Here is a 14,111-nt window from a genome sequence, read left to right on the forward strand (position 1 = left end):
AAAAAAAAAAAAATCCCATGGCAGTCAGCACAGAGAAATAGTTTCTTCAAGACTGGATGATCCACACAGTTCCAGAGGAGATGACATTTCTCTTCATCCATGATGTTACGAAACTACCTTGCAAATAAGAACTCTCCTCTTTTATTACAATGGGTCTTGACATTGACATTGTCATGTTAATTGGCTGAATTCAACCCACTGTTTGAATTGAGGCTGTGAAGAGGTGTCAATGTTGACCACAGCTAACTCTACTAAATGCAAAAACCAACTCTAAAAACAATTAACCATACCAAGCCCCTAAGAATTTATGTACTATCATCAAAACTAATCTGACTCAGTGTTCCCCAAAAATGTGCTATTTTTTTCTCTTCAGCAAAGCTAAAGATTGGATCTGTTAAAAAAAATATAAATAATAACAGTCAACTTTTTGTTCAGAAGAAAGCTTACAAAATAGAATTTGAAAATCACAGTATAATTTGAAAGATCAAGACCCTCAAAGTAGTAAAGAAAAAAGAATGCAATTAGACTTTTGTTACAGCTGCAAAAAGCTGGCAGAGTTTTTCAACAATAACAGGTTTCAGAATGCATCTGATGAAGTGAGCTGTAGCTCACGAAAGCTTATGCTCAAATAAATTTGTTAGTCTCTAAGGTGCCACAAGTCCTCCTTTTCTTCTTTCAACAATAACAAAAGTTTATGAGCTTTAGTTTGTAAGTTTACTGCTATACCCTGTATGGTCCAAATAATTACAGTCCCAAGATAGCAAAGTGCTTCAGATCATGCTTAACTTTAAGTGCATTAATAGTTTCACTGAAGTTCTCAACCAGGTCTCCAGGGCCCCCTGAGGGGGGGCTGCGAGTAGGTTTCAGGAAGTCCATAAAGCATGACTGGTGTTAGACTCACTAGGGCCCAGGGCAGAAAACCTAAGCCACATCACCCTGTGTGGCTGTGACTGTGTGGGTTCCTGAGCATTTGCCCTGCTTGCTACCCCCTAATACTGGCCCTGGCTTTTATATGCAGAAAAAATGTCGTTGTGGCACAGCTGGGCGAGTTTTTAATAACATGGGGAAGGGGGGGGAACCTCAGAAAGAAAAGGGTTGATAGCCCCTAGTCTAGGACTCTTCATGGTGCTTAAAGTTATGCCTGGGTTTAGGTGCTGGACTGGGAACTATAGGTATTTGGAAACATCATTATGGTCATTTGGCATTTCTTTTACCTATAGCCTTTATACAGAAACCAGACTCTGTAGATGCACCTGATGCTGCGCAGTTCTTATGTGCACAGAGCTGCTTCACCAACTCAGTCTTCCTTCATGCAAGAAAGTGTTTGCCAGATCAGTGACAAATTCATGAAGCATTTTATTTCCTCTAAAGATACAAGGTTCATGTATTTATTCATATGATTCTTATTAATATAAATCCCTGCCCATTCCCAGGACTGGAGACAACAAGGCCGTGAAGTCCATGGTGATGCAGCGCACATACACACTCTCATATTATATTCATACTTGAGTCTATGACCCCAGCAAACAGCATCCTGGCTTGATTTGTTGCTTTAAGAACATAAAAACATAACCGCCATACTGGGTCATAACAAGGATCCATCTAACCCCATATCCTGTCTTCTGACCGTGGCCAATGCCAGGTGCTTCAGAGGGAATGAACGGAACAGGTAAACATCACGTGATCCATCCCGTCGCCCATTCCCAGCTTCTGGAAAACAGTTAGAGACACATCAGAACGTGGTTTTGTACCCCGCCCAACCTGGCTAATAGCAATTGATGGACCTATCCTCCATGAACTTATCTAGTTCTTTTTTGAATCCTGTTATAGTCTTGGCCTTCACAACATCCTCTGGCAAAGGGTTCCACAGGTTGACTGTGCAATGTGTGAAGAAATATTTCCTTTTGTTTGTTTTAAACCTGCTGCCTATTAATCTGGTGACCCCCTAGTTCATGTTTTATGAGGAGTAAATAACACTTCGGTGTTTACTGTCTCCAAACCAGTCAGGATTTTATAGACGTCTATCGTATTCCCCCCCCTCCCCCAGTTACCTCTTTTCCAAGTTGAAAATTAATCTTATTAATCTCTCTTCATAGTGAAGCTGTTCCACATCCCTAATCTTTTTTGTTGCCCTTTTCTGTACCCTTTCCAATATATCTTTTTTGAGAAGGGATGACCAGATCTTCATGCAGCATTCAAATTGCAGGCAAACCATGGATTTATATATAGGCAATGTGATATTTTCTGTTTTATTATCTATCCCTTTCCTAATGATTCCCAATATTCTGTTAGCTTTTTTGACTGCCACTGCACAGTGAGTGGATGTTTCCAGATAACTATCTACAGTGACACCAAGATCTCTTTCTTGAGTGGTAACAGCAAATTTAGACCCCGTCATTTTATATGCATAGTTGGGATTATGATTTCCAATGTGCATTACTGTGCATTTATCAACATTGAATTTCATCTACCATTTTGTTGCCCAGTCACCCAGTTTTGAGAGATCCCTTTGTAACTCTTGGCAATCTGCTCTGGACTTAATTATCTTGAATAGTTTTGTATCATCTGCAAATTTTGCCACCTCACTGTTTAGTTCTTTTTCCAGATCATTTATGAATATGTTGAACAGTACTTGTCCTAGTACAGATCCCTGGGGGACACCACTATTTACCCATCTCCATTCTGAAAACTGACTATTTATTCCTACCCTTTGTTTCTTAATTTTTAACCAGCTACTGATCCAGGAGAGGACCTTCCCTTCCAACTTTTCTCCCAAGTTACCACCAAGAACAATTCCAGTCATAATAGTGGATGGCTGGTGGGATTTTTCCATGCCGCCAGTGGGACAGCCTAGGTTATTATTGTGGGGAGGGCCGCACAGTGACAGTGTCCCTTTAAAGACGTGTGTGCTCAGAATAGCATTATTGATTCTCAAAGACCTCGCTGCATGGATATTAACTGCTTGATTGATAAATTTCCATGTCTTTATAGTAGGTAAAGAAGAGAGCAATCTATGTAGAACAGTTATGCTGTATAGCCAATTTAAGATGCCTTTTTTGCTTTTTTGTCTGCGGTAGGGAAGCCTGGATCCTTGAAGTTGGGCTCTTTCTTGCCAGCAGAACAGGAATTTTCAGCTCCCCAGCACAGTATGTGGAAATAGTGTCCTGGACCAAGTAGTGGTCACAGGGCTTTCATCCACCTCTACATTTGCAGCCATAGTTTCCCCCCTAATATTGTCATCATCCTACTCACATAGCATAGTCTCACCTGCTCAAAAAACATATTGCAGGAAGATCCAAGCATAAATATATAACAATAGCTTATTAACAGTGTCAGCTTTTGAACTCCCATGCTAGTTTGTGTCAGAGTCTTTAAATTATTTAAACATGGCACGGTGTGCTCTAATGTCTCTCAGTACAGCTCATGATGGTGACCTTAAATCAGAGGTGTGCCTGGATTATGCTACTAGATGCTACTAGCAACTCTAGACTAGTTTTCAAAGAATGCATAATATTATTACTCTCCCACCGTATTTTCTGGGAGCAGAGACTTCATTAGGGACAGACTGATTATGAAGAGTGTGAGAGCCAGACATTGTACATAGTTACACAAATTACATATTATCTGAAGCATAATACAAAGCATTGGCTTAAATATAAGCACCTTTATTCAAAAGAAAACAGGTTGGGACCAGGTGGGGAAGGAAGATGGGTTGATGCTAGCCAACTAATAAAACAGAATTTAGCATCACCTTGCACCTTTGTGTTTTTTCATAAATAAATGGTTCTAGAAGGTGACATTTTTAGTATTGAAAGTAAAGTCGTGCTGTTCATGATACATGCATCAAAAATCTAAATGCAACTTGTAAAAAGAATGTCACATGTTGTTAATGTCTTACAGGGTCACTGATGAACTGCTGGGAACCTTACAGAAATGTGATACAGTTCAGCTGATGTAAAAGAGCTCTCTTAATCTCTTTTTCACATGCATAAGTAACTCCACACTGCATGTAAATGTCGTATATCTATAGTAAACAGATCATTTAAAATTATTTATGTATGGCACAATATGTATTTTAATGGTATTTTTTGTAAAGGTCAGATAATGCAAAGGAAAACACGTAAAAGAGAAACCAAACAGCTCACATAGATGATAGTGCATTCAAGTTACTTACAAGCATCTTACATATCATTATGCATTGGTAGTAAGGAAGGAAACTATTTTTCAATGTTGTACGAGAAAATGCTAATCATGAAAACCCTTTGAATACAAAGAACACTGCTACTGAAACAAAGCAACATACCACCAGCAAAACAAATTCGGGCGCACACATACACGGCTGTAGTTTGGGAGCTGGTATGGGGGAAATCTCAGAAACTCCACTTTTGACATTCAGTCATCATCCAAAACTAGAGATGCAATACTGGTGATAAAATGCTCATGCAGATTTCTTGTCAGGTTTACATTTGAAACTTTGCTGATACAGTAATTTCTAATAAGGGAATAAGTTTTTTGCAACATTTCTATAGCATAAAAAGCCCTAGTTTAGACCCAGTTTTACTGGCATTTTGCTGGTGTAACTTTGCAGAACCAACATAAACTATACTGACAAAAGCACTTTTTTGCCAAAATAAGCTGTGTCTACTTCTTCTATTCCCATGGTTAGCTCAGCAGCAATGATGAAATCTTTCCACCACTGTGTCTTGTACTAGCTTCATGGTTTTATTCATCTTTAAACCTTTTTCCTCTATGTCATTCTTCATTTTGTCTATCCAGCACATCTTTGATCTTCCTCTATTTCTAGTTCCTTGCACTCCGGTATTCTTTCTGGGTCCATTCTCAACACATGTCCAAACCATTGCAGTCACATTTCTTGGATCTTTTGTAACAGCATTATTTCTTGCTCTAGCCATTTTCTTATCCCTTCATTTTTTTTTCCGGTCTTGAAACTCAGAATTCCCTTCAGCCAGTTATTTCTGCAGTCAATATTTTTTGTTCATCAGCTTTCCTCATATTCCAACATTCCAATCTGTACATCAGTATTGGCCTAACAATTTTTTCATATGCGGATTTTTATCAGAATGTCTTTAGCCTTCCAGATCTTAGAGTTTTCTGAATGCAATAGCAGTTAGCCTGGAGTCCTCTTTTTATGTCACCTTCACAATTTCCATTCTTCAATACCAGCCCTCTGAGGAACACAAATTTTTCCACTTGTTCTAGTTTATTGTCCTTGAGTTTTATCCTTACATCTTCCTTGTCTTCCAATTGCAATAATTTTTGCTTTTTTCGTGCTGATCTTCAATCCAAAATTTTCTGCTCACAGCCTACCTTATCAGTTATTCTCCCTAGTCAATACTATGAGATCAATATCTGTGAATTTAAGGATATTCACTGTCCTCCTGCATAACATGCATTCTTGTCTCTCTCCTAGGTTCATTTAGAACCATTCCATTAGCTTCCCGTCTACTTTCACTGCACTCATCGACTTGCTGTAGCTGTTGTCTATCAGTTTGATCAATTTCTCGGGGATGCCATTCATTCTCAAGACTTGTCATAACCTGTAGCAACGCGTCGACTCACCAGTGAGGTGCCTTCTGCTGGTCATCTTGGGAATTAGCTCTTTCAGCACTCAGAGCACCCTCTGCTGGCCGGTGCCTTGCCTGCCTCAGGCCCTGAGTCCCTTCCGGACCCCGGTGCCCCTTTACCTCAGGGTTCTGCCCCACTCTGGATCTCCCCTGCCAGGGGAATCCCCAGCCCTCTATGCCCACCTTGCCTCAGTGGCTACTGCCAGTCATCATCTAGCCCCCTTTCCCTGGGGCAGACTGCAGTCTATAATGGCCACTTATCATTGGCAAGGGGGTAGGACCAGCTGCCTCTGCAACCCCAGTACCTGCTTTGGCCTTTACCAAGGCCCGCAGCCTGGGGATTTGCTGGGTTGGAGCTCCTCTTGCCTTTCCCCAGCCATGCTCTACTCCCGGTACCCTGAGCTCCCAGGCAGCCAGGTCCTTCTCTCTCCATAGCTAGAGAGAGACTGTCCTGCCTTCTGGCCCTGCAGCTCTTTTATAGAGCCCAGTATGGCCCTGATTGACTGCCTCCAAGCCTTTTCCTATTGGCTCCCTGGGGCAGCCCTTTCCCAGGGCTGTTTTTAACCCCTTCATGGCCAGAGTGGGGTGACCGCGCCGCTACATAACCCTTTCTCCCAAATGCTATCTATAGCAGGGCTGGCCTTACCATGAGGTGAACTGAGGCGGCCACCTCAGGTGCCAGACTGTGGGGGGAAGGGCACCACTAGGACCCAGAGTGTAGAAAATTGTGTCTGCTGCTGATGCATATGTATTCTCTCTGCTCCAGATGCGCAGAGATGGTGGAGTGCTGTGCAGGAGGAAGGAGGGCACAAGAGACAGAACAGGCAGGCAGGCGAAAAGGTGAGAGGGAATAACAGAAAGCAGCAGGAGCTGCAGGGAGAGAGAGGAGGAGGAGCTTCTTATGTACCTCTCTAGCACCCCCAGGAGCCTGGACTGATTAACACCAGCTTCTCAGGGAGCTTCCTGTTTCCTGCTGCTTCCCTGAACCCACTTGAGGAGCACAGGCAGTCAACTGAAGTAGTAGGAGCCAGTTAGGCCCTTAAGAGGCGGATATCTTCCCTCACTCAGGCCCTGCTACCAGCCTGCTTGTTTGTCCCCTTCAATTGAGTGTTGAGAGCCACTATAGCTGACACAGAACAGCAGTCATGAGTGAAAGAAGAAAACACCCCTCTGGGGCAGCATTCAGAAAAAGAAAGAAAGCAAAGGAAGCTTTTCTATCTAAGCAGGAAGGAGCTCTCCTGAGATACATAGACACAAATGTTCACGGTGAGCCTTGCAGCCCCAGTGAGGATGTGAGTGGTGAGGAGATGCCCGATCTTCCAGTTCGTCAGAGTGCAGGTGACCTGGCAGCTACTGCAGCATCCATATCTCCATCTCAAATGGATGTAACCATGCACATTCCTGAAGAAAAGTGTAGATCAGAGAAGAGTGTGGTGGAGGTGCAAGAAACGGCTGCTGCTGAGTTTAGTTCCTTAAGTCTAGATGATCCAGGACTGTGGACCCACTTGAGCCGTAGATTGAGGGACTTCCTTGTACTGCATGGGCCACAGCAAGTGAAAAACTTCATGTTCCCCAAAGACAATCAAATGAGAAGTTCCCATCCAACACATTACTGGCGTGAAATCCCCAATAGTGACAAAGTGGAGAGGACATGGCTTATGTGCTCAAAAACCCAGAATGCTGCATACTGTTTTTCTTGCAAACTCTTCCAGTCTAATGTTCCAGCCACATTGGGTTCTACGGGAACAAAGGACTGGAAAAATCTGGCTAGAAATCTGGCATGCCATGAGAAGGCAGCAAATCACCAGAGAGCATTCCATAGGTGGAAAGAGCTTGAGATGAGACTAAGGTTAAAGGCCATCATAGATGATCAGTATCACAAGAAGATTGCATGAGAGTCTCTTTAGTGGCAAAATGTTCTGAAAAGGCTCACTGCCATTGTGAGAATGCGTGCTACCCAAAACCTAGCACTGTGTGGCACTTCAGATCAGCTGTATGTGCCAAACAATGGAAACTTCCTTAAAATTGTGGAGCTGATGGCTGAGTTTGATGCTGTACTCCAGGAGCATCTAAGAAGAGTCACCACCCAAGAAATATACACACACCACTATCTTGGAAAAACACCTCAAAATGAGATCATACAGTTCATAGGCACCAACTTTATCCAGTGCCAGTGGGTACTCACGTTCCCCAGCCCCAACTCCACCCCCACCCCCATTCCAACCCCTTCCCCAAATCCCTGCCCCCGCCTCCTGCCCTGGGTGTGCCGCATTTCCCCTCCACCCCCGGCCTCCCAGACCTGTGCATGGCAAGCCTGGGAGAGGGGAGAAGATCATGAGATCGTACAATTACTGACAACAAAAGTCAAACAGAAGATTGTGGCAGATCTGAAGTCAGCAAGATATTACTCTGTTATTCTGGACGGCACACCTGACATCAGCCATATGGAACAAATTACTTTAATGGTGCATTTTGTAACAACAACAGAACCTAGTGAAAATGTCCCTGCAATGGTGACTGTCAGAGTATTTTCTAGAATTTATTGACATTGATGATACCAGTTCCTGTAGTATGACAAATGTGCTTCTTAAAAAGCTGGAAGATACGGGAATTGTGATAGCTGACATGAGAGGTCAGGGCTACGATAATGGTGCCAACATGAGAGGAAAGAACAGAGGAGTGCAGACACGGATCCGACAGTTAAACCCTCGAGCTTTTTTTGTCCCATGCAGTTCTCATTCATTGAACTTGGTGGTCAGTGATGCAGCATTAGCTTCAAGTAAGGCTGCTGAATTTTTTAATGTAATTCAAAGCGTCTATGTATTCTTCTCTGCATCAACTCATCGATGGCAAATTTTGAAGTAGCTTCTGGGAACCTCCTCTCTGACACTGAAACCACTGAGTGCCACACAATGGGAAAGTCGAGTGGAGGCGATAAAGGCTATCGAACACCAAATTGGGAAGGTAGATGATGCCATAGTTGCCATTATGGAGGATAATGCTATGACAGGAACTGTTCGTGGGAGAACAGTGGCAGAGGGAAATGGAATCAGCAGAAACAAACATAACTTCAAATTTCTGTGTGGCTTAGTGTTGTGGTATGAAATACTGTTTGAAATAAATGTTGTAAGCAAGAGAGTCCAAGGTGTTGACCGTGATCTATCTGGAGGAATGGAACAACTGGACAAAGCAAAGTCATAACTACAGTTTTATCGGTCAGATGAGGGATTTCAAAATGTTCTGAAGAGTGCACAGAAGCTATTTTCCCATCCATTCAAGAATACAAGAGTCGACGAAGAAGACGACATTTTGATTACGAGGCATGGGATAATCCCATAAGAGACCCCAAACAACAATTCAAAGTTGAATTCTTTATCCAGGTGCTAGATTGTGCAATACAGTCAGTTGAAGAACGTTTCATGCAGCTCAAGGAACAGGGCAGTATATTTGGCATGTTGTATGGTATTCTAAAACTCCTCACTATACCTGAAGACGACCTACACCAGCAATGCAGGGCACTAGAGACAGTGTTGACACATGATGACATGTGCGATATTGATGCGAGTGATTTAGGTGATGAACTGAAAGTGTTAGGCTATAGATATAAGTGTTAGGCTATAGATTCTAAGTGTTAGGCTATAGATATTCAGGCCTGTCTGTAAAGGCCTATACTCTATGAATTTAGGTGTATTCTTATCACTTGTCTAGTTATAGAGGTATAAAAGAAAGACTCAAAGTCACTGTCTGCTGGTGTAAGAGCCTTCTCTTACTGTGACAGTCTGAGGCCCTGTGCTTAGGCTAAGGCCTTTGGCTAAGCAATAAAGGCAGCCATAAGCTGGGAAGTGAAGGGTCACATCCTCACATTCCAAACTAGTCACATTGAAATAAGGTGCCATTGGGCTGTTAGAAATATAATCCTGTCCTGATAATGCCTATCACCTCCAGAGAAAGGGAACTGCCATCTCGAAGATGTAAAAGGAAACTTAGTTTGATAGTATCCTGTCTGGCAAGAACTCACTTATCAATAGCTGGGATGTGAAATCCTCATTTCTGTGTTGTTCTATCACTGTAGTCCCCATTTCCCTATTATTTGTCTGTATAATCTCTGTCTGGTTTTGTGATTTTTTCTGTCTGCTGTATAATTAATTTTGCTGGGTGTAAATTAATTAAGGTGGTGGGATATAATTGGTTAAATAATCATATTACAATATGTGAGGATTGGTTAGTTAAATTTCAGTAAAATGATTGGTTAAGGTATAGCTAAGCAGAACTCAAGTTTTACTATATAGTCTGCAGTCAATCGGGAAGTGAGTGAGTGGGTGGGTGGGTGGGTATGTGTGTGGTGGATGGGAATGGGGGTGGGGAAATTGGAATCATGTTTTGCTAAAGGGGGAAATGGGAACAGGGAATGAGGGTGGGGATACTGGAATCATGTTTGGCTAAGGGCAGGAATGGGAACAGGGACACAGGTGTAAGGCTCTGTGGTGTCAGAGCTAGGAAGGGGGACACTAAGGAAGGAAACTGGAATCATGCTTGCTGGACGTTCACCCCAATAAACATCTAATTGTTTGCACCTTTGGACTTGGGGTATTGTTGCTCTCTGTTCATGCGAGAAGGATTAGGGAAGTAAGTGGGTGAAGGAATAAGCCCCCTAACACACTTCCTGTAACAGTTGCCAGTGGAGAACGCAGCTTCCCCAAGCAGAAGTTAATAAAAACACATCTTCGCTCCACAATGACACAGGAGAAGCTGGTTGGCCTTGCAACCATCTCAATAGAGCATGAGCTGGCCCAGACTGTGGACCTTCAGCAGGAAGCAGTTCAAATCTTTGCAACCAAGAAGGCACGGAAAGCACCACTTTGATTATTCAAACAGATAAAAATGCCAGTGTTTACTATGCAGACAAGAAAAGTTACATTTGTTGTTTAGGTGTTTGAAAGTTAAGTGTTACTTAAAATTTTTGAACAAGGCATTTTAAGTTGTTAGTTCTCCTTTATTGGGGTAGGTAGCAGAACAGTACCATGAAAGGAGTAGAACAGGAAGAAGGCAGAATTGAGACCTTTCAAAGTTTTGGCCCAAGCCAGGAGGCATGGGGCATCATTTGAGCTCCCCGCCTCAGGTGCCAAAATCTTGTGGGCTGGCCCTGATCAAAAGCCTATCTGAAGTCTATAAAGTAGTTGAAAAACAGGTTTGGTTGTGTTCTACGTACTTCTCAGATAGCTGTTTTAATCACAAATAACTGATCTGTTGTACTTCATCCCGGTCTAAATCAAATCAAGCTTGTTCCTCTGCAAGCACTGCCTCCACATCTCGCTTTATTTTCCTCTGCAACATTTTCATGAATGCTTTTCCCAGCATGATCAATAAGCTGATTCCCCTGTGGTTCTTGCACTCGCTCTTATAAACTTCTTTATAGATTGGTAGATTAGAGATTTTGCCCATTCACTCAGCGCTTGCTCTTGTTTGTAAATCTTGTTGTTATAGCTTGTGCATCACCTTTCCTAGGTGATTGTCACCAGCTTGCAGCAGTTCTGCAATTATGTTGTCACTTCCTGGCACCTTTTCTTTTCCAAATTGGCTCTTGAGATTTTTACTACTTCTAAGAATTCCAGCATCTCTTGTACTAGGAAGCTTCTCCGGAACCATTTCATCTACTCTGTTTTGTATGTTGCATAGGTCTTCAAAATATTCTTTCCATTGCTTATTCTTTGCTTGTTCATCCTCAATTATTTACTCACACTTGTCTTTCAGTACTGACATCTTCAACTTACATGTCCCACACAGTTCTGTTATCTTGCAATAAAACCCCTGCATTGCACTTTGTGTATCCTTCTGCTTTTTTACCTTGGTCATTTATCCAGTTGTTTCTATCTCTCTGGTCAATCTGTTGTAGGTGGCTCTTACAATTGCACCTACCTTTTATTTTTCCTTCAGCTTCCCAAAGCTTGTCACTCAGCTGCAGCATTTCATCTGTTATCCACCTTAGTTTCTTCATTTGGAACCAATACTTATTCAGTAGTTCTCATAATCCCATATTTATGCTATTCCACGTCTCTTCAACATTTATTTCTTCTTTCTGCACAGCTTCTTTGTATTCTCTCTTGATAGCTAGCTCTTTCAATTTGTCCACATCATACATCCTAATTCCTGGCTTTTTTTCATAGATTCATAGATATTAAGGTCAGAAAGGACCATTATGATCATCTAGTCTGACCTCCTGCACAATGCAGGCCACCGAATCTCACCCACCACCTCATTGATGCTAGCATTAATTTATGATCCAATCCAATATGGCCACAAACTATTTTCACAACAACCCATTTGGTTTCCATCTGCAATTCGGAAGTACAAAGTCTATCATGTTCTTTGTTTGCCCATCAGGTGATGCTGTTTCACTTATGCAGCTTTCTCTGTTGAAAAAGAGGGTTTGTTATCATAAAGTTGTTGCTTAGGCAAAAATTTAGTAGCTTCTGTTCTTTTTGGTTTTCCTCATGGAGTCTGACTCTACCTACCGCTCCAGCCCAGGAATTCCAGTCTGATTCTACTTTTGCATTAATATCTCCCATCATCAAAAATACATCTGGTCATGAAACTTCTTTTTTAGGGTTGCCTTGTCCTGGAGTCTCCAGGAATTAAAGATTAATCTTTAATTAAAGATTATATGATGTGATGAAATATCCAGGAATACATCCAGCCAAAACTGGCAATCCTATTTGTATTACTTTCTGCAAATCATTATAAAATTCATCAATTTAATTCTTGGGAACTGCTGAGGTCAGCACATTGTGACATTTCCCAGAGTGCGACCTGAACTGCTGTCTCCCCTTAGCTCTGTAGCCTGCGATGCCTTTTACACTGCTTTGCTAGTGAACAGCAAATCCCTCCAGGCTCTGCTTACTCACACAGCCACCAGCATGCAAAGTCACTCCAAGCTGAATTCATGAATGCTATACCCCACCATCCATGAATAGATACACAGTGACACCTGCATATCCCTCAGCCCCAGCCTTGCCCCATAGAAATGTGCATCTTGTACTGTTCAGTAGCCCACTGGATGGCACAAACTCATGTTTAATCGGTCATTCCAAGAATGGGTAATGAATATGTACCAGCCCTGTTGACTCGAGTAGAGAATCCACAAACACTTCAAACACACACACACTGTTTTAGATAAAAGAAATTTATTAACTAGAGAAAGATAGATTTTAAGTGATAAGGCATATCAAAGTCAGAGTTGGTTATAAAAGAAATAAAAATAAACATGCAAGTTAATTCCTAAACTTTACCAAGGCTAACAGGTTTAAAAGCAAAAATATTTCTCACCCAAAAGCTTTCAGCAGTCTGTAACTGGCTGGAAAACCTGCAGGCCATCACCACTCACACACAGTTCCATGATGCACCTTTGTCTATCAAGCAATCTCGCTGCCATGAGTAGAGATGCGGGAAAGACAGGTGATTTGTGTGTTCTGAGTTCTCCATTCTTATGCCTTTCCCCTATCTTTGAGGATTGGCCCCAGCTGGGGTGTAGACAAAACAGTCCACTGTATACGTAAGATTTGAAATGTCTTTTAGGTGAATTATAAGTTTCTTGCTTACACCTTCTGTGTATGTGAAGTTTGAACTGTCTCATAGAGGACATGTAAATTTTTATTATAATTTCCCCCGAGGGCAAATGGTTGTTTCAGCAGTTAATAGTTTTCCCAACACCGGTGGTCAGTCTTATGTTGTTTCTGAGAAGTTAGTCTGTGGGGGTTTCCCAGAACTACAACATATTTCAGTAACAAACATACAGCAAAATATCATAATTTCAATGTTACACAAATTTCAACAGAATAATAACATTCAGAAGATTATGAGTTTTCAAATGACAGCTCACAAGACATTTTGTACAAAATATAACAACCATATAAAAGGGGTAAACATGGGGTACAGTATGTCACGCTCATATATTGTATTGTGGCTGCATCAGACTTGATTTTGAATCTCACCTTCAGCATCTGAGGAGAGGATGGGTTAAATGCCTTTGGATTACCTTTGGCTTTAGTACCAAGCCTGCATCTACACTAGGAAGGATTTGCTGGTGTAGCTATACTGGCAAACTTTGTAAGTGTAGAATGGGCCAAAAACAAAACAAGCCTTCTTTCAAGATTCCTTTGACTCTTCAATGAATAAGCATAATTGTATTCAACTATCTAATCTCAATAGTTGTGCCTCGGTATTAAGTCAGAGCTCCCACTTGGGACTGATGAGCAATCCTTTGCTGAGCCTCCCCATCAAGTCCATTGACTGACATAGGACCTTATTGCACAGATGTTAATGAGAGTCTGGAGTAACTCCAGAACAGAACCAGGGTATATTTCTAGGAGTTTTCTTAATGAAAGTTTTCTTGTTGTTGCAGCTGGAGTGCTATAATGAAAATCTGTCTAAGACAGTCTTGACACTTATCTGTAGCTGTGGAATTAGCAGTCCCTCTTTTCTCTTGTGTTGCCCAAACTGGCTGAACAGTTTATAAAGCACATGAGCAGG

The 14,111-nt window shown here is 41.9% G+C and overlaps 1 long non-coding RNA gene across 1 annotated transcript in view; it reads right to left on the bottom strand.

Annotated features, from left to right (window-relative positions):
• Positions 1-1,384: 1,384 nt before the first annotated feature.
• The window catches only part of LOC125639933 (uncharacterized), an 80,428-nt gene continuing 67,701 nt past the window's right edge, over positions 1,385-14,111 (bottom strand). The window contains exon 4 of the long non-coding RNA XR_007357638.2: positions 1,385-1,710. This is a non-coding gene — a long non-coding RNA (uncharacterized LOC125639933). The remainder of the gene's footprint in view (positions 1,711-14,111) is intronic.

The sequence above is a fragment of the Caretta caretta genome, chromosome 7 (genome assembly GCF_965140235.1).
Source record: "Caretta caretta isolate rCarCar2 chromosome 7, rCarCar1.hap1, whole genome shotgun sequence".
Taxonomy (NCBI): Eukaryota; Metazoa; Chordata; order Testudines; family Cheloniidae; genus Caretta; species Caretta caretta.